The following is a 21,463-nucleotide window of genomic DNA, read 5'->3' on the forward strand; positions in this document are numbered from 1 at the left end:
GGTTTCTCAGTCTGTTTCCTAGCGCCGGTTTGAAGTTCCTGCAGTTTTCAATGTAAAACCGAGTTGGAACTATTACCTACCCATACATATGTATGGAGTGGGGTTTGCAACTGAAAAGTGATTTTGTGTTCCCAACAAGCTATGTGAAGGAAGGCTTTCACACACAATTATCTCTCAGACCTGAGCATGTGGAGAGACGTTCGTTCATCTAGCACAAAGGAAACGGTTTGCAGGAGAAACTTTTACTCTGGTTTCTCAGTCTGTTTTCTAGTGCCGGTTTGAAGTTCCTGCAGTTTTCACTGTAAAACCGAGTTGGAGCTAGTACCTCCCCATATTTCTGTATGGAGTGGAATTTGCATATGAAAAGAAACTTTGTGTTCCCAAAAACCAAGGTGAAGTTCGTCTTTCAGACACACTTATCTCTCAGATCTGAGCATGTGGAGAGACGTTCGTTCATCTAGCACAAAGGAAATGGTTGCAGGAGAAACTTTTACTCTGGTTTCTCAGTCTGTTTCCTAGTGCCGGTTTGAAGTTCCTGCAGTTTTCACTGTAAAACAGAGTTGGAGCTAGTACCACCCCATATATATGTATGGAATGGAGTTTGCAACTGAAAAGAAACTTTGTGTTCCCAACAAGCTATGTGAAGGACGGCTTTCACACACAATTATCTCTCAGAACTGAGCATGTGGAGAGACATTCGTTCATCTAGTACAAAGGGAAAAGTTTGCAGGAGAAACTTTTACTCTGGTTTCTCAGTCTGTTTCCTAGTGCCGGTTGAAAGTTCCTGCAGTTTTCACTGTAAAACCGAGTTGGAGCTAGTACCAACCCATATATATGTATGGAATGGATTTTGCAACTGAAAAGAAACTTTGTGTTCCCAACAAGCTTAGTGAAGGACGGCTTTCACACACACATATCTCTCAGAAATGAGCATGTGGAGAGACGTTCGTTTATCTAGCACAAAGGAAACGGTTTGCAGGAGAAATTTTTAATCTGGTTTCTCAGTCTGTTTCCTAGTGCCGGTTTGAAGTTCCTGCAGTTTTCACTGTAAAACCGAGTAGGAGCTAGTACCTCCCCATTTATATGAATGAAGTGGAATTTGCAAGTGAAAAGAAACTTTGTGTTCCCAAAAACCTAGGTGAAGTTCGTCTTTCACACACAATTATCTCTCAGATCTGAGCATGTGGAGAGACTTTCGTTCATCTAGCACAAAGGGAACGGGTTGAAGGAAAAACTTTTACTCTGGTTTCTCAGTCTGTTTCCTAGTACCGGTTTGAAGTTCTTGCAATTTTCACTGTAAAAGAGTTTTGGAGCTAGTACCTCCCCATATATATGTATGGAGAGGAATTTGCAAGTGAAAAGAAACTTTGTGTTCCCAAAAACGTAGGTGAAAGTCGTCTTTCACTCACACATGTCTCTCAGAACTGAGCATGTGGAGAGACGTTCGTTCATCTAGCACAAAGGGAACTTTTTGCAGGAGAAACTTTTACTCTGGTTTCTCAGTCTGTTTCCTACTGCCGGTTTGAGTTTCCTGCAGTTTTCACTATAAAACGGAGTTGGAGCTAGTACCTCCAAATATATATGTAAGGAGTGGGGTTTGCAAGTGATAAGAAACTTTGTGTTCCCAACAAGCTAGGTGAAGTACGGCTTTCACACCCACTTATCTCTCAGAACTGAGCATGTGGAGAGACGTTCGTTCATCTCGCACAAAGGGAACGGGTTGCAGGAGAAACTTTTACTCTGGTTTCTCAGTCTGTTTCCTAGTGACGGTTTGAATTTCCTGCCGTTTTCACTGTAAAACCGAGTTGGAGCTAGTACCTCCACATATATATGTATGGAGTGGAGTTTGCAACTGAAAAGAATCTTTGTGTTCCCATCAAGCTAGGTGAAGGAAGGCTTTCACACACACTAATCTCTCAGAACTGAGCATGTGGAGAGACGTTCGTTCATCTAGCAAAGGGAACGGGATGTAGGAGAAACTTTTACTCTGGTTTCTCAGTCTGTTTCCTAGTGCCGGTTTGAAGTTCCTGCAGTTTTCACTGTAAAACCGAGTTGGAGCTAGTACCTCCCCATATATATGTATGGAGTGGAGTTTGCAAGTGAAAAGAAACTTTGTGTTCCCAACAATCTAGGTGAAGGACGGCTTTCACACACACTTATCTCTCAGAACTGAGCATGTGGATAGACGTTCGTTCATCTAGCACAAAGGGAACCGGTTTCAGGAGAAACTATTTCTCTTGTTTCTCAGTCTGTTTCCTAGTGCCGGTTTGAAGTTCCTGCAGTTTTCACTGTAAAACCGAGTTGGAGCTAGTACCTCCCCATATATATGTATGGATTGGAGGTTCAAAGTGAAAATAACTTTGTGTTCCCAACAAGCTAGGTGAAGGACGGCTTTCACACACACTTATATTTCAGAACTGAGTATGTGGAGAGACGTTCGTTCATCTAGCAAAAAGGGAACGGGTTGCAGGAGAAACTTTTACTCTGGTTTCTCAGTCTGTTTCCTAGTGCCGGTTTGAAGTTCCTACAGTTTTCACTGTAAAATCGAGTTGGAGCTAGTACCTCCCCATATATAATTATGGATTATAGTTAGCAAGTGAAAAGGAACTTTGTGTTCCCAAATAGCTTGATGATGGATGGCTTTCACACACACTTATTTCTCTGAACTGAGCATATGGAGAGACGTTCGTTCATGTATCACAAAGGGAACGGTTTGCAGGAGAAACATTTCTCTGGTTTCTCAGTATGTTTCCTAGTGCCGGTTTGAAGTTCCTGCAGTTTTCACTGTAAAACAGAGTTGGAGCTAGTACCTCCCCAAATATATGTATGGATTGGAGTTTGAAAGTGAAAAGAAACTTTGTGTTCCCAACAAGCTAGGTGAAGGACGGCTTTCACACACAATTATCACTCCGAACTGAGCATGTGGAGAGACGTTCGTTCATATAGCAAAAATGGAACGGGGTGCAGGAGAAACTTTTACTCTGGTTTCTCTGGATTTTCCTAGCGCCGGTTTGAAGTTCCTGCAGTTTTCACTGTAAAACCGAGTTGGAGCTAGTACCTCCCCATATATATGTATGGAGTGGAGTTTGCAACTGAAAAGAAACTTTGTGTTCCCAACAAGCTAGTTGAAGGACGTCTTTCACACCCACATATCTCTCAGAACTGAGCATGTGGAGAGACGTTCGTTCATCTAGCACAAATGGAAAGGGTTGCAGGAGAATCTTTTACTCTGGTTTCTCAGTCTGTTTCCTAGTGCAGGTTTGAATTTCCTGCAGGTTTCACTGTAAAACCGAGTTGGAGCTAGTACCTACCCATACATATGTATTGTGTGGGGTTTGCAACTGAAAAGAAACTTTGTGTTCCAAACAAGCTATGTGAAGGATGGCATACAAACACATTATCTCTCAGAACTGAGCATGGGGAGAGACGTTCGTTCATGTAGAACAAAGGGAACGGTTTGCAGTAGAAATTATTTCTCTGGTTTCTCAGTCTGTTTCCTAGCGCCGGTTTGAAGTTCCTGCAGTTTTCAATGTAAAACCGAGTTGGATCTATTACCTACCCATACATATGTATGGAGTGGGGTTTGCAACTGAAAAGTGATTTTGTGTTCCCAACAAGCTATGTGAAGGACGGCTTTCACACACAATTATCTCTCAGACCTGAGCATGTGGAGAGACGTTCGTTCATCTAGCACAAAGGAAACGGTTTGCAGGAGAAACTTTTACTCTGGTTTCTCAGTCTGTTTCCTAGTGCCGGTTTGAAGTTCGGGCAGTTTTCACTGTAAAACCGAGTTGGATCTAGTACCTACCCATACATATGTATGGAGTGGGATTTGCAACTGAAAAGAGATTTTGTGTTCCCAACAAGCTATGTGAAGGACGGCTTTCACACACAATTATCTCTCAGAACTGAGCATGTGGAGAGACGTTCGTTCATCTAGCACAAAGGAAACGGTTTGCAGGAGAAATTTTTAATCTGGTTTCTCAGTCTGTTTCCTAGTGCCGGTTTGAAGTTCCTGCAGTTTTCACTGTAAAACCGAGTAGGAGCTAGTACCTCCCCATTTATATGAATGAAGTGGAATTTGCAAGTGAAAAGAAACTTTGTGTTCCCAAAAACCTAGGTGAAGTTCGTCTTTCAAACACAATTATCTCTCAGATCTGAGCATGTGGAGAGACGTTCGTTCATCTAGCAGAAAGGGAACGGTTTGCAGGTGAAACTTTTACTCTGGTTTCTCAGTCTGTTTCCTAGTGCCGGTTTGAATTTCCTGCAGTTTTCACTGTAAAACCGAGTTGGAGCTAGTACCTACCCATACATATGTATGGATTGGTGTTTGCAACTGAAAAGAAATTTTGTGTTCCCAACAAGCTATGTGAAGGACGACTTTCACACACACTTATCTCTCAGAACTGAGCATGTGGAGAGACGTTCGTTCATCTAGCACAAAGGGAACGGTTTGAAGGAAAAACTTTTACTCTGGTTTCTCAGTCTGTTTCCTAGTACCGGTTTGAAGTTCTTGCAATTTTCACTGTAAAAGAGTTTTGGAGATAGTACTCCCCATATATATGTATGGAGAGGAATTTGCAAGTGAAAAGAAACTTTGTGTTCCCAAAAACATAGGTGAAAGTCGTCTTTCACACACACATGTCTCTCAGAACTGAGCATGTGGAGAGACGTTCGTTCATCTAGCAAAAAGGGAACTTTTTGTAGGAGAAACTTTTACTCTGGTTTCTCAGTCTGTTTCCTACTGCCGGATTGAGATTCCTGCAGTTTTCACTATAAAACGGAGTTGGAGCTAGTACCTCCAAATATATATGTAAGGAGTGGGGTTTGCAAGTGATAAGAAACTTTGTGTTCCCAACAAGCTAGGTGAAGTACGGCTTTCACACCCACTTATCTCTCAGAACTGAGCATGTGGAGAGACGTTCGTTCATCTCGCACAAAGGGAACGGGTTGCAGGAGAAACTTTTACTCTGGTTTCTCAGTCTGTTTCCTAGCGCCGGTTTGAAATTCCTGCAATTTTCACTGTAAAACCGAGTTGGTGCTTGTAACTCCCCATATATATGTATGGAGTGGAGTTTGCAACTGAAAAGAAACTTTGTGTTCCCAACAAGCTAGGTGAAGGACGGCTTTCACACACACTTATCTCTCAGAACTGAGCTAGTTGAGAGACTTTCGTTCATTTAGCAAAATGGAACGGTTTGCAGGATAAACTTTTACTCTGGTTTCTCAGTCTGTTTCCTAGAGCCGGTTTGAAGTTCCTGCAGTTTTCATTGTAAAACCGAGTTGGAGCTAGTACCTCCCCATTTATATGTATGGAGTGGAGTTTGCAACTGAAAAGAATCTTTGTGTTCCCATCAAGCTAGGTGAAGGAAGGCTTTCACACACACTAATCTCTCAGAACTGAGCATGTGGAGAGACGTTCGTTCATCTAGCAAAAGGGAACGGTTTGCAGGAGAAACTTTTACTCTGGTTTCTCAGTCTGTTTCCTAGTGCCGGTTTGAATTTCCTGCCGTTTTCACTGTAAAACCGAGTTGGAGCTAGTACCTCCCCATATATATGTATGGAGTGGAGTTTGCAACTGAAAAGAATCTTTGTGTTCCCATCAAGCTAGGTGAAGGAAGGCTTTCACACACACTAATCTCTCAGAACTGAGCATGTGGAGAGACGTTCGTTCATCTAGCACAAAGGGAACGGGATGTAGGAGAAACTTTTACTCTGGTTTCTCAGTCTGTTTCCTAGTGCCGGTTTGAAGTTCCTGCAGTTTTCACTGTAAAACCGAGTTGGAGCTAGTACCTCCCCATATATATGTATGGAGTGGAGTTTGCAAGTGAAAAGAAACTTTGTGTTCCCAACAATCTAGGTGAAGGACGGCTTTCACACACAATTATCTCTCAGAACTGAGCATGTGGAGAGACATTCGTTCATCTAGCACAATGGGAACGGGTTGCAGGAAAAACTTTTACTCTGGTTTCTCAGTCTGCTTCCTAGTGCCGTTTTGAAGTTCCTGCAGTTTTCACAGTAAAACCGAGTTGGAGCTAGTATTTCCCCATATATATGTATGGAGTGGAGTTTGCAACTGAAATGAAACTTTGTGTTCCAAACAAGCTAGGTGAAGGACGGCTTTCACACACACTTATCTCTCAGAACTGAGCATGTGGAGAGACGTTCGTTCATCTAGCACAAAGGGAAATGGTTGCAGGAGGAACTTTTACTCTGGTTTCTCAGTCTGTTTCCTAGTGCAGGTTTGAAGTTCCTGCAGTTTTCACTCTAAAACCGAGTTGGAGCTAGTACCACCCCATATATATGTATGGAATGGAGTTAGCACCTGGAAAGAAACTTTGTGTTCCCAACAAGCTAAGTGAAGTACGGCTTTCACACACACATATCTCTCAGAACTGAGCATGTGGAGAGACGTTCGTTCATCTAGCACAAAGGGAATTTGTTGCAGGAGAAACTTTTACTCTGGTTTCTCAGTCTGTTTCCTAGTGCCGGTTTGAATTTCCTGCAGTTTGCACTGTAAAACCGAGTTGTAGCTAGTACCTACCCATATATATATATGGAGTGGAGTTTGCAAGTGAAAAGAAACTTTGTGTTCCCAACAAGCTAGGTGAAGGACGGCTTTCACACACAATTATCTCTCAGAACTGAGCATGTGGAGAGACGTTCGTTCATCTAGCACAAAGGAAACAGTTTGCAGGAGAAACTATTACTCTGGTTTCTCAGTCTGTTTCCTAGTGCCGGTTTGAAGTTCCTGCAGTTTTCACTGTAAAACCGAGTTGGAGCTAGTACCTCCCCATATATATGTATGGAGTGGAATTTGCATGTGAAAAGAAACTTTGTGTTCCCAAAAACCTAGGTGAAGTTCGTCTTTCACACACACTTATCTCTCAGATCTGAGCATGTGGAGAGACGTTCGTTCATCTAGCACAAAGGGAACGGTTTGCAGGAGAAACTTTTACTCTGTTTTATCAGTCTGTTTCCTAGTGCCGGTTTGAAGTTCCTGCAGTTTTCACTGTAAAACAGTGTTGGAGCTAGTACCTACCCATACATATGTATGGATTGGGGTTTGCAACTGAAAAGAAATTTTGTGTTCGCAACAAGCTATGAGAAGGACGGCATTCACACACACTTATCTCTCAGAACTGAGCATGTGGAGAGACGTTCGTTCATCTAGCACAAAGGGAACGGGTTGTAGGAGAAACTTTTACTCTGGTTTCTCAGTCTGTTTCCTAGTATCGGTTTGAAGTTCCTGCAATTTTCACTGTAAACCCGAGTTGGAATTAGTAACTACCCATACATATTTATGGAGTGGGGTTTGCAACTGAAAAGAGATTTTGCGTTCCCAACAAGATATGTGAAGTACGGCTTTCACACACAATTATCTCTCAGAACCGAGCATGTGGAGAGACATTCGTTCATCAAGCACAAAGGGAACGGTTTGCAGGAGAAACTTTTATTCTGGTTTATCAGTCTGTTTCCTACTGCTGGTTTGAAGTTCCTGCAGATTTCACTGTAAAACAGTGTTGGAGCTAGAACCTCCCCATATATATGTATGGAGTGGATTTTGCAATTGAAAAGAAACATTTGTTCCCAACAAGAAATGTGAAGTTCGTCTTTCACACACACTTATCTCTCAGAACTGAGCATGTGGAGAGACGTTCGTTCATCTAGCACAAAGGAAACGGTTTGCAGGAGAAATTTTTAATCTGGTTTCTCAGTCTGTTTCCTAGTGCCGGTTTGAAGTTCCTGCAGTTTTCACTGTAAAACCGAGTAGGAGCTAGTACCTCCCCATTTATATGAATGAAGTGGAATTTGCAAGTGAAAAGAAACTTTGTGTTCCCAAAAACCTAGCTGAAGTTCGTCTTTCACACACAATTATCTCTCAGATCTGAGCATGTGGAGAGACGTTCGTTCATCTAGCACAAAGGGAACGGTTTGCAGGTGACACTTTTACTCTGGTTTCTCAGTCTGTTTCCTAGTGCCGGTTTGAATTTCCTGCAGTTTTCACTGTAAAACCGAGTTGGAGCTAGTACCTACCCATACATATGTATGGATTGGTGTTTGCAACTGAAAAGAAATTTTGTGTTCCCAACAAGCTATGTGAAGGACGACTTTCACACACACTTATCTCTCAGAACTGAGCATGTGGAGAGACGTTCGTTCATCTAGCACAAAGGGAACGGGTTGAAGGAAAAACTTTTACTCTGGTTTCTCAGTCTGTTTCCTAGTACCGGTTTGAAGTTCTTGCAATTTTCACTGTAAAAGAGTTTTGGAGCTAGTACCTCCCCATATATATGTATGGAGAGGAATTTGCAAGTGAAAAGAAACTTTGTGTTCCCAAAAACGTAGGTGAAAGTCGTCTTTCACACACACATGTCTCTCAGAAGTGAGCATGTGGAGAGACGTTCGTTCATCTAGCACAAAGGGAACTTTTTGCAGGAGAAACTTTTACTCTGGTTTCTCAGTCTGTTTCCTACTGCCGGTTTGAGTTTCCTGCAGTTTTCACTATAAAACGGAGTTGGAGCTAGTACCTCCAAATATATATGTAAGGAGTGGGGTTTGCAAGTGATAAGAAACTTTGTGTTCCCAACAAGCTAGGTGAAGTACGGCTTTCACACCCACTTATCTCTCAGAACTGAGCATGTGGAGAGACGTTCGTTCATCTCGCACAAAGGGAACGGGTTGCAGGGGAAACTTTTACTCTGGTTTCTCAGTCTGTTTCCTAGCGCCGGTTTGAAATTCCTGCAATTTTCACTGTAAAACCGAGTTGGTGCTTGTAACTCCCCATATATATGTATGGAGTGGAGTTTGCAACTGAAAAGAAACTTTGTGTTCCCAACAAGCTAGGTGAAGGACGGCTTTCACACACACTTATCTCTCAGAACTGAGCTAGTTGAGAGACTTTCGTTCATTTAGCAAAATGGAACGGTTTGCAGGAGAAACTTTTACTCTGGTTTCTCAGTCTGTTTCCTAGTGCCGGTTTGAATTTCCTGCCGTTTTCACTGTAAAACCGAGTTGGAGCTAGTACCTCCCCATATATATGTATGGAGTGGAGTTTGCAACTGAAAAGAATCTTTGTGTTCTCATCAAGCTAGGTGAAGGAAGGCTTTCACACACACTAATCTCTCAGAACTGAGCATGTGGAGAGACGTTCGTTCATCTAGCAAAGGGAACGGGATGTAGGAGAAACTTTTACTCTGTTTTCTCAGTCTGTTTCCTAGTGCCGGTTTGAAGTTCCTGCAGTTTTCACTGTAAAACCGAGTTGGAGCTAGTACCTCCCCATATATATGTATGGAGTGGAGTTTGCAAGTGAAAAGAAACTTTGTGTTCCCAACAATCTAGGTGAAGGTCGGCTTTCACACACACTTATCTCTCAGAACTGAGCATGTGGATAGACGTTCGTTCATTTAGCACAAAGGGAACCGGTTTCAGGAGAAACTTTTTGTCTTCTTTCTCAGTCTGTTTCCTAGTGCCGGTTTGAATTTCCTGCAATTTTCACTGTAAAACCGAGTTGGAGCTAGTACCTCCCCATATATATGTATGGATTGGAGGTTCAAAGTGAAAATAACTTTGTGTTCCCAACAAGCTAGGTGAAGGACGGCTTTCACACACACTTATATTTCAGAACTGAGCATGTGGAGAGACTTTCGTTCATCTAGCACAAATGGAACTGTTTGCAGAAGAAACTTTTACTCTGGTTTCTCAGTCTGTTTCCTACTGCTGGTTTGAAGTTCCTGCAGATTTCACTGTAAAACAGTGTTGGAGCTAGAACCTTCCCATATATATGTATGGAGTGGATTTTGCAATTGAAAAGAAACTTTTGTTCCCAACAAGAAATGTGAAGTTCGTCTTTCACACACACTTATCTCTCAGAACTGAGCATGTGGAGAGACGTTCGTTCATCTAGCACAAAGGGAACGGTTTGCAGGAGAAACTTTTACTCTGGATTCTAAGTCTGTTTCCTAGTGCCGGTTTGAATTTCCTGCAGTTTCACTGTAAAACCGAGTTGGAGGTAGTACCTACCCATACATATGTAAGGAGTAGAGTTTGCAAGTGAAAAGAAACTTTGTGTTCCCAACAAGCTATGTGAAGGACGTCATTCACACCCACATATCTCTCAGAGATGAGCATGTGGAGAGACGTTCGTTCATCTAGCACAAAGGGAACGGTTTGCAGGTGAAACTTTTACTCTGGTTTCTCAGTCTGTTTCCTAGTGCCGGTTTGAATTTCCTGCAGTTTTCACTGTAAAACCGAGTTGGAGCTAGTACCTACCCATACATATGTATGGATTGGTGTTTTCAACTGAAAAGAAATTTTGTGTTCCCAACAAGCTATGTGAAGGACGACTTTCACACACACTTATCTCTCAGAACTGAGCATGTGGAGAGACGTTCGTTCATCTAGCACAAAGGGAACGGGTTGAAGGAAAAACTTTTACTCTGGTTTCTCAGTCTGTTTCCTAGTACCGTTTTGAAGTTCTTGCAATTTTCACTGTAAAAGAGTTTTGGAGCTAGTACCTCCCCATATATATGTATGGAGAGGAATTTGCAAGTGAAAAGAAACTTTGTGTTCCCAAAAACGTAGGTGAAAGTCGTCTTTCACACACACATGTCTCTCAGAAGTGAGCATGTGGAGAGACGTTCGTTCATCTAGCACAAAGGGAAAAGTTTGCAGGAGCAACTTTTACTCTGGTTTCTCAGTCTGTTTCCTACTGCCGGTTTGAGTTTCCTGCAGTTTTCACTATAAAACGGAGTTGGAGCTAGTACCTCCAAATATATATGTAAGGAGTGGGGTTTGCAAGTGATAAGAAACTTTGTGTTCCCAACAAGCTAGGTGAAGTACGGCTTTCACACCCACTTATCTCTCAGAACTGAGCATGTGGAGAGACGTTCGTTCATCTCGCACAAAGGGAACGGGTTGCAGGAGAAACTTTTACTCTGGTTTCTCAGTCTGTTTCCTAGCGCCGGTTTGAAATTCCTGCAATTTTCACTGTAAAACCGAATTGGTGCTTGTAACTCCCCATATATATGTATGGAGTGGAGTTTGCAAATGAAAAGAATCTTTGTGTTCCCATCAAGCTAGGTGAAGGAAGGCTTTCACACACACTAATCTCTCAGAACTGAGCATGTGGAGAGACGTTCGTTCATCTAGCAAAAGGGAACGGTTTGCAGGAGAAACTTTTACTCTGGTTTCTCAGTCTGTTTCCTAGTGCCGGTTTGAATTTCCTGCCGTTTTCACTGTAAAACCGAGTTGGAACTAGTACCTCCCCATATATATGTATGGAGTGGAGTTTGCAACTGAAAAGAATCTTTGTGTTCCCATCAAGCTAGGTGAAGGAAGGCTTTCACACACACTAATCTCTCAGAACTGAGCATGTGGAGAGACGTTCGTTCATCTAGCAAAGGGAACGGGATGTCGGAGAAACTTTTACTCTGGTTTCTCAGTCTGTTTCCTAGTGCCGGTTTGAAGTTCCTGCAGTTTTCACTGTAAAACCGAGTTGGAGCTAGTACCTCCGCATATATATGTATGGAGTGGAGTTTGCAAGTGAAAAGAAACTTTGTGTTCCCAACAATCTAGGTGAAGGACGGCTTTCACACACACTTATCTCTCAGAACTGAGCATGTGGAAAGACGTTCGTTCATCTAGCACAAAGGGAACCGGTTTCAGGAGAAACTTTTTCTCTTGTATCTCAGTCTGTTTCCTAGTGCCGGTTTGAAGTTCCTGCAGTTTTCACTGTAAAACCGAGTTGGAGCTAGTACCTCCCCATATATATGTATGGATTGGAGGTTAAAGTGAAAATAACTTTGTGTTCCCAACAAGCTAGGTGAAGGACGGCTTTCACACACACTTATATTTCAGAACTGAGTATGTGGAGAGACGTTCGTTCATCTAGCACAAAGGGAACGGGTTGCAGGAGAAACTTTTACTCTGGTTTCTCAGTCTGTTTCCTAGTGCCGGTTTGAAGTTCCTACAGTTTTCACTGTAAAACCGAGTTGGAGCTAGTACCTCCCCATATATAATTATGGATTATAGTTAGCAAGTGAAAAGGAACTTTGTGTTCCCAAATAGCTTGATGATGGATGGCTTTCACACACACTTATTTCTCTGAACTGAGCATATGGAGAGACGTTCGTTCATGTATCACAAAGGGAACGGGTTGCAGGAGAAACATTTCTCTGGTTTCTCAGTATGTTTCCTAGTGCCGGTTTGAAGTTCCTGCAGTTTTCACTGTAAAACAGAGTTGGAGCTAGTACCTCCCCATATATATGTATGGATTGGAGTTTGAAAGTGAAAAGAAACTTTGTGTTCCCAACAAGATAGGTGAAGGACGGCTTTCACACACAATTATCACTCCGAACTGAGCATGAGGAGAGACGTTCGTTCATATAGCAAAAATGGAACGGGGTGCAGGAGAAACTTTTACTCTGGTTTCTCTGGTTTTTTCCTGGCGCCGGTTTGAAGTTCCTGCAGTTTTCACTGTAAAACCGAGTTGGAGCTAGTACCTCCCCATATATATGTATGGAGTGGAGTTTGCAACTGAAAAGAAACTTTGTGTTCCAAACAAGCTATGTGAAGGATGGCATACATACACATTATCTCTCAGAACTGAGCATGGGGAGAGACGTTCGTTCATGTAGAACAAAGGGAACGGTTTGCAGTAGAAATTATTTCTCTGGTTTCTCAGTCTGTTTCCTAGCGCCGGTTTGAAGTTCCTGCAGTTTTCAATGTAAAACCGAGTTGGATCTATTACCTACCCATACATATGTATGGAGTGGGGTTTGCAACTGAAAAGTGATTTTGTGTTCCCAACAAGCTATGTGAAGGACGGCTTTCACACACAATTATCTCTCAGACCTGAGCATGTGGAGAGACGTTCGTTCATCTAGCACAAAGGAAACGGTTTGCAGGAGAAACTTTTATTCTGGTTTCTCAGTCTGTTTTCTAGTGCCGGTTTGAAGTTCCTGCAGTTTTCACTGTAAAACCGAGTTGGAGCTAGTACCTCCCCATATTTCTGTATGGAGTGGAATTTGCATGTGAAAAGAAACTTTGTGTTCCCAAAAACCTAGGTGAAGTTCGTCTTTCACACACACTTATCTCTCAGATCTGAGCATGTGGAGAGACGTTCGTTCATCTAGCACAAAGGGAAATGGTTGCAGGAGAAACTTTTACTCTGGTTTCTCAGTCTGTTTCCTAGTGCCGGTTTGAAGTTCCTGCAGTTTTCACTGTAAAACAGAGTTGGAGCTAGTACCACCCCATATATATGTATGGAAAGGAGTTTGCAACTGAAAAGAAACTTTGTGTTCCCAACAAGCTAAGTGAAGGACGGTTTTCACACACACATATCTCTCAGAACTGAGCATGTGGAGAGACGTTCTTTCATCTAGCACAAAGGGAACTGGTTGCAGGAGAAACTTTTACTCTGGTTTCTCAGTCTGTTTCCTAGTGCCGGTTTGAAGTTCCTGCAGTTTTCACTGTAAAACAGAGTTGGAGCTAGTACCTCCCCATATATATGTATGGAGTGGAGTTTGCAACTAAACAGAAACTTTGTGTTCCCAACAAGCTATGTGAAGGACGGCTTTCACACACAATTATCTCTCAGAACTGAGCATGTGGAGAGACATTCGTTCATCTAGTACAAAGGGAAAAGATTGCAGGAGAAACTTTTACTATGGTTTCTCAGTCTGTTTCCTAGTGCCGGTTTAAAGTTCCTGCAGTTTTCACTGTAAAACCGAGTTGGAGCTAGTACCAACCCATATATATGTATGGAATGGATTTTGCAACTGAAAAGAAACTTTGTTTTCCCAACAAGCTAAGTGAAGGACGGCTTTCACACACACATATCTCTCAGAAATGAGCATGTGGAGAGACGTTCGTTTATCTAGCACAAAGGGAACTGGTTGCAGGAGAAACTTTTACTCTGGTTTCTCAGTCTGTTTCCTAGTGCCGGTTTGAATTTCCTGCAGTATGCACTGTAAAACCGAGTTGTAGCTAGTACCTCCCCATATATATAGATGGAGTGGTGTTTGCAAGTGAAAAGAAACTTTGTGTTCCCAACAAGCTAGGTGAAGGACGGCTTTCACACACACATATCTCTCAAAACTGAGAATGTGGAGAGACGTTCGTTCATCTAGCACAAATGGAACGGTTTGCAGGAGAAATTTTACTCTGGTTTCTCAGTCTGTTTCCTAGTGCCGGTTTGAAGTTCGGGCAGTTTTCACTGTAAAACCGAGTTGGATCTAGTACCTACCCATACATATGTATGGAGTGGGGTTTGCAACTGAAAAGAGATTTTGTGTTCCCAACAAGCTATGTGAAGGACGGCTTTCACACACAATTATCTCTCAGAACTGAGCATGTGGAGAGACGTTCGTTCATCTAGCACAAAGGAAACGGTTTGCAGGAGAAATTTTTAATCTGGTTTCTCAGTCTGTTTCCTAGTGCCGGTTTGAAGTTCCTGCAGTTTTCACTGTAAAACCGAGTAGGAGCTAGTACCTCCCCATTTATATGAATGAAGTGGAATTTGCAAGTGAAAAGAAACTTTGTGTTCCCAAAAACCTAGGTGAAGTTCGTCTTTCACACACAATTATCTCTCAGATCTGAGCATGTGGAGAGACGTTCGTTCATCTAGCAGAAAGGGAACGGTTTGCAGGTGAAACTTTTACTCTGGTTTCTCAGTCTGTTTCCTAGTGCCGGTTTGAATTTCCTGCAGTTTTCACTGTAAAACCGAGTTGGAGCTAGTACCTACCCATACATATGTATGGATTGGTGTTTGCAACTGAAAAGAAATTTTGTGTTCCCAACAAGCTATGTGAAGTACGACTTTCACACACTTATCTCTCAGAACTGAGCATGTGGAGAGACGTTCGTTCATCTAGCACAAAGGGAACGGGTTGAAGGAAAAACTTTTACTCTGGTTTCTCAGTCTGTTTCCTAGTACCGGTTTGAAGTTCCTGCAATTTTCACTGTAAAAGAGTTTTGGAGCTAGTACCTCCCCATATATATGTATGGAGAGGAATTTGCAAGTGAAAAGAAACTTTGTGTTCCCAAAAACGTAGGTGAAAGTCGTCTTTCACACACACATGTCTCTCAGAACTGAGCATGTGGAGAGACGTTCGTTCATCTAGCACAAAGGGAACTTTTTGCAGGAGAAACTTTTACTCTGGTTTCTCAGTCTGTTTCCTACTGCCGGATTGAGTTTCCTGCAGTTTTCACTATAAAACGGAGTTGGAGCTAGTACCTCCAAATATATATGTAAGGAGTGGGGTTTGCAAGTGATAAGAAACTTTGTGTTCCCAACAAGCTAGGTGAAGTACGGCTTTCACACCCACTTATCTCTCAGAACTGAGCATGTGGAGAGACGTTCGTTCATCTCGCACAAAGGGAACGGGTTGCAGGAGAAACTTTTACTCTGGTTTCTCAGTCTGTTTCCTAGCGCCGGTTTGAAATTCCTGCAATTTTCACTGTAAAACCGAGTTGGTGCTTGTAACTCCCCATATATATGTATGGAGTGGAGTTTGCAACTGAAAAGAAACTTTGTGTTCCCAACAAGCTATGTGAAGGACGGCTTTCACACACACTTATCTCTCAGAACTGAGCTATTTGAGAGACTTTCGTTCATTTAGCAAAATGGAACTGTTTGCAGGATAAACTTTTACTCTGGTTTCTCAGTCTGTTTCCTAGAGCCGGTTTGAAGTTCCTGCAGTTTTCATTGTAAAACCGAGTTGGAGCTAGTACCTCCCCATATATATGTATGGAGTGGAGTTTGCAACTGAAAAGAATCTTTGTGTTCCCATCAAGCTAGGTGAAGGAAGGCATTCACACACACTAATCTCTCAGAACTGAGCATGTGGAGAGACGTTCGTTCATCTAGCAAAAGGGAACGGTTTGCAGGAGAAACTTTTACTCTGGTTTCTCAGTCTGTTTCCTAGTGCCGGTTTGAATTTCCTGCCGTTTTCACTGTAAAACCGAGTTGGAGCTAGTACCTCCCCATATATATGTATGGAGTGGAGTTTGCAACTGAAAAGAATCTTTGTGTTCCCATCAAGCTAGGTGAAGGAAGGCTTTCACACACACTAATCTCTCAGAACTGAGCATGTGGAGAGACGTTCGTTCATCTAGCAAAGGGAACGGGATGTAGGAGAAACTTTTACTCTGGTTTCTCAGTCTGTTTCCTAGTGCCGGTTTGAAGTTCCTGCAGTTTTCACTGTAAAACCGAGATGGAGCTAGTACCTCCCCATATATATGTATGGAGTGGAGTTTGCAAGTGAAAAGAAACTTTGTGTTCCCAACAATCTAGGTGAAGGACGGCTTTCACACACAATTATCTCTCAGAACTGAGCATGTGGAGAGACATTCGTTCATCTAGCACAAAGGGAACGGGTTGCAGGAAAAACTTTTACTCTGGTTTCTCAGTCTGCTTCCTAGTGCCGTTTTGAAGTTCCTGCAGTTTTCACAGTAAAACCGAGTTGGAGCTAGTATTTCCCCATATATATGTATGGAGTGGAGTTTGCAACTGAAATGAAACTTTGTGTTCCAAACAAGCTAGGTGAAGGACGGCTTTCACACACACTTATCTCTCAGAACTGAGCATGTGGAGAGACGTTCGTTCATCTAGCACAAAGGGAAATGGTTGCAGGAGGAACTTTTACTCTGGTTTCTCAGTCTGTTTCCTAGTGCAGGTTTGAAGTTCCTGCAGTTTTCACTCTAAAACCGAGTTGGAGCTAGTACCACCCCATATATATGTATGGAATGGAGTTAGCAACTGGAAAGAAACTTTGTGTTCCCAACAAGCAAAGTGAAGTACGGCTTTCACACACACATATCTCTCAGAACTGAGCATGTGGAGAGACGTTCGTTCATCTAGCACAAAGGGAATTGGTTGCAGGAGAAACTTTTACTCTGGTTTCTCAGTCTGTTTCCTAGTGCCGGTTTGAATTTCCTGCAGTTTGCACTGTAAAACCGAGTTGTAGCTAGTACCTACCCATATATATATATGGAGTGGAGTTTGCAAGTGAAAAGAAACTTTGTGTTCCCAACAAGCTTGGTGAAGGACGGCTTTCACACACAAATATCTCTCAGAACTGAGCATGTGGAGAGACGTTCGTTCATCTAGCACAAAGGAAACAGTTTGCAGGAGAAACTATTACTCTGGTTTCTCAGTCTGTTTCCTAGTGCCGGTTTGAAGTTCCTGCAGTTTTCACTGTAAAACCGAGTTGGATCTAGTACCTCCCCATATATATGTATGGAGTGGAATTTGCATGTGAAAAGAAACTTTGTGTTCCCAAAAACCTAGGTGAAATTCGTCTTTCACACACACTTATCTCTCAGATCTGAGCATGTGGAGAGACTTTCGTTCATCTAGCACAAAGGGAACGGTTTGCAGGAGAAACTTTTACTCTGTTTTATCAGTCTGTTTCCTAGTGCCGGTTTGAAGTTCCTGCAGTTTTCACTGTAAAACAGTGTTGGAGCTAGTACCTACCCATACATATGTATGGATTGGGGTTTGCAACTGAAAAGAAATTTTGTGTTCGCAACAAGCTATGAGAAGGACGGCTTTCACACACACTTATCTCTCAGAACTGAGCATGTGGAGAGACGTTCGTTCATCTAGCACAAAGGGAACGGGTTGTAGGAGAAACTTTTACTCTGGTTTCTCAGTCTGTTTCCTAGTATCGGTTTGAAGTTCCTGCAATTTTCACTGTAAAACCGAGTTGGAATTAGTAACTACCCATACATATTTATGGAGTGGGGTTTGCAACTGAAAAGAGATTTTGTGTTCCCAACAAGATATGTGAAGGACGGCTTTCACACACAATTATCTCTCAGAACCGAGCATGTGGAGAGACATTCGTTCATCAAGCACAAAGGGAACGGTTTGCAGGAGAAACTTTTATTCTGGTTTATCAGTCTGTTTCCTAGTGCCGGTTTGAAGTTCCTGCAGTTTTCACTGTAAAACCGATTTGGAGCTAGTACCTCCCCATATATATGTATGGAGTGGAATTTGCAAGTGAAAAGAAACTTTGTGTTCCCAAAAACCTAGGTGAAGGTCGTCTTTCACACACACATATCTCTCAGAACTGAGCATGTGGAGAGACTTTCGTTCATCTAGCACAAATGGAACTGTTTGCAGAAGAAACTTTTACTCTGGTTTCTCAGTCTGTTTCCTACTGCTGGTTTGAAGTTCCTGCAGATTTCACTGTAAAACAGTGTTGGAGCTAGAACCTCCCCATATATATGTATGGAGTGGATTTTGCAATTGAAAAGAAACATTTGTTCCCAACAAGAAATTTGAAGTTCGTCTTTCACACACACTTATCTCTCAGAACTGAGCATGTGGAGAGACGTTCGTTCATCTAGCACAAAGGGAACGGTTTGCAGGAGAAAATTTTACTCTGGATTCTAAGTCTGTTTCCTAGTGCCGGTTTGAATTTCCTGCAGTTTCACTGTAAAACCGATTTGGAGGTAGTACCTACCCATACATATGTATGGAGTGAGGTTTGCAAGTGAAAAGAGATTTTGTTTTCCCAACAAGCTATGTGAAGGACGGCTTTCACACACAATTATCTCTCAGAACTGAGCATGTGGAGAGACGTTCGTTCATCTAGCACAAAGGGAACGGTTTGCAGGGGAAACTTTTACTCTGTTTTATCAGTCTGTTTCCTAGTGCCGGATTGAAGTTCCTGCAGTTATCACTGTAAAACCGAGTTGGAGCTAGTACCTCCCCATATATTTGTATGGAGTGGAATTTGCAAGTGAAAAGAAACTTTGTGTTCCAAAAAACCTATGTGAAGGTCGTCTTTCACACACACATATCTCTCAGAACTGAGCATGTGGAGAGACGTTCGTTCATCTAGCACAAAGGGAACGGTTTGCATGAGAAATTTTTACTCTGGATTCTAAGTCTGTTTCCTAGTGCCGGTTTGAATTTCCTGCAGTTTTCACTGTAAAACAGTGTTGGAGCTTGTACCTACCCATACATATGTATGGAGTGGGGTTTGCAACTGAAAAGAAATTTTGTGTTCCCAACAAGCTATATGAAGGACGACTTTCACACACACTTATGTCTCATACCTGAGCATGTGGAGAGACGTTCGTTCATCTAGCACAAATGGAACGGGTTGTAGGAGAAACTTTTACTCTGGTTTATCAGTCTGTTTCCTAGTGCCGGTTTGAAGTTACTGCAGTTTTCACTGTAAAACCGAGTTGGAGCTAGTACCTCCCCATATATATGTATGGAGTGGAATTTGCAAGTGAAAAGAAACTTTGTGTTCCCAAAAACCTATGTGAAGTTGGTCTTTCACACACACATATCTCTCAGAACAGACCATGTGGAGAGACGTTCTTTCATCTAGCACAGAGGGAATGGATTGCAGGAGAAATTTTTACTCTGTTTCTCAGTCTGTTTCCTACTGCCGGTTTGAAATTCCTGCAATATTCATGGAAAACAGAGTTGGAGCTAGATCCTCCCCATATATATGTATGGAATGGGGTTTGCAAGAGAAAAGAAACTTTGTGTTCCCAAAAAGAAATGTGAATTGCGGCTTTCACACACACTAATCTCTCAGAACTGAGCATGTGTAGAGACGTTGTTTCATCAAGCACAAAGGGAACGTGTTGCAGGAGAATCTTTTACTCTGGTTTCTCAGTCTGTTTCCTACTGCCTGTTTGAAGTTCCTGCAGTTTTCACTGTAAAACAGAGTTGGAGCTAGTACCTCCAAATATATATGTAAGGAGTGGAGTTTGCAAGTGATAAGAAACTTTGTGTTCCCAACAAGCTAGGTGAAGTACGGCTTTCACACCCACTTATCTCTCAGAACTGAGCATGTGGAGAGACGTTCGTTCATCTAGCACAAAGGGAACGGGTTGCAGGAGAAAATTTTTCTCAAGTTTCTCAGTCTGTTTCCTAGTGCCGGTTTGAAGTTCCTGCAGTTTTCACTGTAAAACCGAGTTGGAGGTTTTACTTACCCATACATATGTAAGAAGTGGGGTTTGCAACTGAAAGAAATTTTGGGTTCCCAACAAGCTATGTGAAGGACGACATTCACACACAATTATCTCTCAGAAATGAGCATGTGGAGAGACGTTCGTTCATCTAGCATAAAGGGAACGGTTTGCAGGAGAAAATTTACACTGGTTTCTCAGTCTTTTTCCTATTGCCGGTTTGAATTTCCTGAGATTTCACTGTAAAACCGAGTTCGAGCTAGTACCTCCCCATATATATCTATGGAGTGGATTTTGCAACTGAAAAGAAACTTTGTGTTCCCAACAAGCTAGGTGAAGGACGGCATTCACACACACTTATCTCTCAGAACTGAGCATGTGGAGAGACGTTCGTTCATCTAGCACAAAGGAAAAAGGTTGCAGGAGCAACTTTTACTCTGGTTTCTCAGTCTGTTTCCTAGTGCCGGTTTGAAGTTCCTGCAGTTTTCAATGTAAAACCGAGTTGGAGCTAGTATCTCAACATATATATGTTTGGAGTGGAATTTGCAAGTGAAAAGAAACTTTGTGTTCCCAACAAACTAGATGAAGGACGGCTTTCACACACACTTATCTCTCAGAACTGAGCATGTGTAGGGACGTTCGTTCATCTTGCAAAAAGGGAACGGTTTGCAGGAGAAACTTTTACTCTGAATTCTCAGTGTGTTTCCTAGCGCCGGTTTGAAGTTCCTGCAGTTTTCACAGTAGGTTTGAAGTTCCTGCAGTTTTCACAGTAAAACCGAGTTAGAGCTAGTACCTCCCCATCTATATGTATGAGTGGAATTTGCAAGTGAAAAGAAACTTTGTTTTCACAACAAGCTAGGTGCAGGACGGATTTCACACACAATTATCTCTCAGTACTGAGCATGTGGAGAGACGTTCGTTCATCAAGCACAAAAGGAACGTGTTGCAGGAGAAACTATTACTCTGGATTCTCAGTCTGTTTCCTAGCACCTTTTTGTAGTTCCTGAAGTTTTCACTGTAAACCGAGTTGGAGCTAGAACCTCCCCATATATATGTATGGAGTGGGGTTTGCAACTGAAAAGAAACTTTGTGTTCCCAACAAGCTAGGTGAAGGACGGCTTTCACACCCACTAATCTCTCAGTACTGAGCATGTGGAGAGGCTTTCGTTCATCTAGCACAAAGGGAACGGGTTTCAGGAGAAACTATTACTCTGATTTCTCAGTCTGTTTCCTAGTTCCGGTATGAAGTTCCTGCAGTTTTCACTGTAAAACCGAGTTGGAGCTAGTACCTCCCCATATATATGTATGGAGTGGAGTTTGCAAGTGAAAAGAATCATTGTGTTCCCAAAAAGCTAGGTTAGGGCGGCTTTCACACATACATATCTCTCAGAATTGAGCATGTGGAGAGATATGCGTTCATCTAGCACAAAGGGAACTGGTTGCAGGAGAAAGTATTACTCTGGTTTCTCAGTCTGTTTCCTAGCGCCGGTTTGAAGTTCCTGCAGTTTTCACTGTAAAACAG

The sequence above is a fragment of the Camelus dromedarius genome, chromosome 35, assembly GCF_036321535.1.
Source record: "Camelus dromedarius isolate mCamDro1 chromosome 35, mCamDro1.pat, whole genome shotgun sequence".
Classification (NCBI taxonomy): domain Eukaryota; kingdom Metazoa; phylum Chordata; class Mammalia; order Artiodactyla; family Camelidae; genus Camelus; species Camelus dromedarius.